Source organism: Pseudopodoces humilis, chromosome 21 (assembly GCF_049639895.1).
Source record: "Pseudopodoces humilis isolate 2021_Gansu_Grassland_sample_001 chromosome 21, ASM4963989v1, whole genome shotgun sequence".
Taxonomy (NCBI): domain Eukaryota; kingdom Metazoa; phylum Chordata; class Aves; order Passeriformes; family Paridae; genus Pseudopodoces; species Pseudopodoces humilis.
The window spans coordinates 2,148,119-2,153,061 of NC_142220.1; positions in this window are offsets into that span (position 1 = coordinate 2,148,119).

Sequence of the window (4,943 nt, forward strand, 5' to 3'; positions counted from 1 at the left end):
CAGCAGACCCACAGCTTGTTTGTAAAGACAAATCCATCATTCCCCTCTCAGTGGAACTTTCAGCAGGGTTGGTTCTTTCCCCGTGGAATCCTCCCGGTGCCAGGCGCTCTCCCCTCGGACGGAGCTGGGTGGGTATGGAAAACCCACAGGAGCTGCAGCTGGAGCTCTGTGCACGAGAAGAAGCAATTTCAGTTCATTTCAGGGGGTCCTGAACACCTTCAGGGATCCTGTTCTTCATGGGACATGAAGATCCCTCTGCAGTTTCCCTAAGTCCAGGGATTCCTTCCTGGTTTTGGTTGAGTCGTGCTCAGGCCGAGCCCCTGCGTTTGCCACACTCCACATTTCTTTGAATGACTCCATAAATAGGTGTCAACCCCTCATACCTTTAATAAGATACTAAAAACGTGCTTCAGCAATATTCTTTTTTTCTTTCTCAATTATTTTAATGTACTCTCCCTCAAAAATACAAAACAAACAATAAAAAAAAGCACAGTAGTTTTAAACACTTCATGAAAAAGACATTAAATGATCATTTCCTTCAGGTTGGTAAGCAATGAGGAATTACAGCTTGAATTTTGTGCCCAACAAGACATCATTTTAATTTGTTTAAAGGAGTCCTGAGCACCTTCATTTTCCAAGAGCATTTCTGAAAAGTCAGGCCTGAGAGAGGTCAGCCTGGATTTCCCAAACTGAAGAAATCTAAATGAGAATCCAACTTAAATCATTGGTCTGAAACACCTCAGGCACCTTCCCTGCTTCTCTTCTTATTTCCGGGGGCACAAACTTGAGTGGAGCTCATTATCTGCCTTAATCACCCATAGAATCACAGAATCCTTTTAAAAGGCAGAACCGGCAAACAAAAGCAGCTGGGAAGAAGATTTCAGGCATCATAAAATGCTGAGAGTACCAACAGTTTTCAATAAAGCCATCTTGATTTAGGATTTCTCTTTCAAAAAAACTGCACATCTTGATTATTCCTGGGATATATTTAAAAACAAAACAAAAAAATAAATCCAAAACAAAACAAACCCAAACAACCAATCCTGAAGGGATTTTTGTCAAATATTTCCATTCTTTTTCCAAAGGAAATGGTTGATTTTATAACTGCAGATGCCTCTTCATGAGTTGTTCAGAAAAAATCCCAATATTTTTCCATTCATTAGCCAATCCAGGCTCAGCCTTGCATCCACAGAAAGGTGTTGCCATCATAAAACTGGGCCACGGTGTTTACATTCTTATGATGTTCTCATAATTAGCAACTTTCTTCTCTGTCCCTCTGGTGACTAATTAAAAAGCAGCTGATCCTCGATGGAAACTTTAGGAACATCCTGTTTTGAGATTATTCTGCTGCTGTGGCCCATATTTTCTGCTTCTTTTTTTTTTTTTTTTTTTTTTTTTAAAGCTGAGGGTAATTTTGCAAAGATAAACTCGTTTTTGTGTCAGGTGGGACACGGTGCTTCTGAATTCTGGTGTTGTCATCTTCTGCATGGCATCATAATGTCACCTACGGCCATCTGATGTCACAGTTTCCCCAGAATTTCTGCTCTCAGGACATCTCTGTGCGTGAAAAAGTAAAACAAATTATCCAGGTGTTGAAAATACGGCTCTGAGAGCGCCCCACACCTGCCAGGCTGGCTCAAATAATAGCAAGAAATGTTGTTTTTTTTTTTGGTGTTCCCTCATTTGTGGGGATTAATCCGAAACAAAAGTGTTTCCACCCCTCGGTCCTGCATGAGGCCAAGAACCCCAAATGTCCCATGAGGTTCCACTGAGGTGAGACCAACCTGCTCCTCACCTCATACCCATCATCATCATCATTATCATCATCATCATCATCATCATCATTATCATCATCATCAGACCCTCTGGCACTGGATCCAGCGGGAATTGGGGTTGAGGGCCCTCAGCAGTCTCTGGAGGAGCCTTTCTGTCACCTCAGGCTGTTTTTTACCCCCCTAACTCCAGGCCTGCAGTGCAGATCTGATGGAAGCTGCTCACCCCCAAATCCCACGTCCCCGGAGAGGATCCCTGTTTGGCTGGAAAGGAGTGGAATTTGTCATAAATCTGGATGCCCTCCATAGGAACACTTCCATGGGAATGTGAGGAGGGCTGGTGAATCCATCTGTGAGGAGCAGGGGGAATCTGTGCCTTCTGCTCCGCCTGGCTTCACGGCTCCACTGCCTGCCAAAACAACAACAAAAAAACCAAAGAAACCACCCCCAAAGAAGCTGTGGGATCGTTCAGGAGCCCTTGGGCTGGGAGTAACTCGGAATTCAAGGAAAAACCCAAAACTGACGGGTCCCACCCTCAGCCCTCGGCCTTTCCTCTCCTGATGGGTTGTTCTCCCCTCAGAGCTGACGGCACCCCCAGGTTACACACGGTGCTAAATTGCTGCAAAACAGACCTAATGTCACCTTTTAACTCTGCAATTCCCCTGCAATTCCCCCCTTGGAGCTGGGATTATCTGTCTGCCCACCAGGCAGAAAACAAGACGTGGGCAGAGAGTTTGTTTTTCCCACCGGGTGACAAATTTCGAGACTTCACCACTTTTCCTTCCCCTCTGCTCGCTCCTCCAGCTATTTTTGGATTCTCTGGTGTGGCTGTTGCTGCTTTCTGGCCGAAGCTGCTTTGCAAATGACCATTTCCCCGTGTGTTTGCTGAGTGTAAACATCTTGCAAAACAGAACTTGTGCTTCCAGGAGGCCTGAGGAGCAGCGGAGGAAAGGGGAGTTGCTCAGAGCCCGTCTGCTCTTGCAGTAACAGCAAAGAGTTTCTCAAATTAGAAATCTGGCTGCAAGATTTCAGCCTCTCGGGCTACTGGAGCCGTCAATGAGTGAGGAAATAAAGGAGAGATGGAAAAAATAAGCCCTGCAAACACACAAGAAACGCTTCAGTACTGCACTGAGCGTTGTGGTGGGACATTTCCTGATTTATAGGGTAAGGAAACATTGGTACCCCCCTGCAGCAGCTCCGTGGGGAGGAGTATCCCCAATTCACACTCCTGGACTGAAGATAAAACACAGAAGAAGTCTCAGCTCAGTCCTTCCTTGCCTGGATATCCTGGATCTGCAACACCAGCACAGTTTGCCCAGCAAAAATCTCGCCTTTCCCACCTGCGGGGGCAGAGTTTGTTTTCCTGCCTGTGCAACCACTTTCAGAGAATCCTTAAAAATACTTGGAATTTAAAAATAAAAGCCAGGTTCTGCCAAGAAAACAGGTGTCCCCTCATTAATTCCTCATCACAAGGATTTTACAGCGAGTGACGGGACAATGAACACACGGGAAAACACATTGCTCTGATCCCACATTGTTTCTTATATTTTTATATCGATAAACACTGACTCACCTTCAACAACGTAATCCAGAGACAATCAAGGGAAGTACGTTGGGATCTCGTGGTCTTTGCTGATTTTGTTTTGTTTATGACCCCAAACCACCACAAAAGACATGTCCATAAGTGTGTCCCACGTCTGCAAAGTATGGGCCACAAATGGAAAAGAGATGAAAAATCAGGGAGAGCCTCTTCCCTGACACAGGAGCTGCAGAAGTTGTGGAGTCAGAGTTCAGCGTTTCAAGTTTGCGCACACGGTCCATTTTCTTGTGGCTGTGGCTACTTTCAGAGAGTGGAAAAACACCACATTTTTCCCATTTGTCTTTTTCTTTCCCACCAAAATTCTGTGTCTCATGGCATTTGAAATGCTGGGAAAAAGCATTTCTGACTTTTAAAGGGGGCTGTGTGTGGAATCAGCTCCCAAAGCGCCCAGCAACGCTCACAACTGATCAAAGGGAACATTCTTCTCCTTGCACTGCTTGCTGTAATGGCACCAATTTTCTAAATTTTCAGCATGTCTCTGGTCATTAGAAATGTGTCCTGAACAGCATCTTGATAAAACTCAACAGAGAAATGACCCAAAAAATACTGTGCAACCACGTGTGCTAAGAAAACGATGATGGGATCTCAAGCTCCACACCCTGCAGGGAATCAGGGATGTCCAGAGCTGCCAAAGCAGCAAAGGTTGGGAGATCATTTCTACAAGGAGCATTTCTGCAAGGAGCAGGGATGATCCACATGGCAAATCCTTCCTTGCAGAAGTATTGCTGGATATGAAAACTCTCCTACACCCCCCCAAAAACATCAGTGGGAATTTCTTGTTATTCTCACTGAGATCTGAATATTACCTTACATGGCCTAAAGCTCTACAAAAATCATTAGAAGTGTTCTCATTAAAAAGGAAAGAGGGAAAAAAAGCAGAGCTTGTCCCATGGGCACTGTGGCTTGTGCTGTGTGAAATCTGCCAGGATTTCATCCCTAAGAGCCTTCCGAGGAGCTCAGATTCCCATGGGGCTCAGGGTGATGAGGTGGAAGCGCTTGGACTCCCCAGCCAAGATGGATTGCACAGCTCTGAGGGGGATTTTTGGTGACAACAAGGCCTGGAGAAGATGTGATGATGGGGAAGAGTCAGAGCAGGGGCTCCCAGCATGTTTTACTGCAAACCACAGCCTGGGCAGGGACTGGGACTGGCTCTGATCCTGGAACCCCTGTGCCCAATCCATGACCTCCACAAAGTGCTCCAAGTCCCCAAATGCCACTGGGAACTGCAGCCACCAAGAGCACAGGACATTTCTCTTGGTTCTCCCCTTTCCATGAATGTTGTTCTTGCTCAGGACCTGCCCGGGCAGAGGAAGGACCCCAGGGATGTTTAGCTGCTCTCAGAAAACAGCTCAGCTGCTGAAGCAGAGCCCTCACCCTCCCTGTGACAGCTGTTTATCTCTTCCTACTTTCACCTGCTCTTCTGAGAAAAGTGACTTCTATCTTTCCTTTAATTTTCCTTTCACAAACTTCCCACCCAAATTTCTCTACATTTATTTTTCTTTTGTTTTTTCTTTTTTCTTAGTTACCACACGACAAAGAAACATTTCTCTGACATTGATTTTGTCACTCAG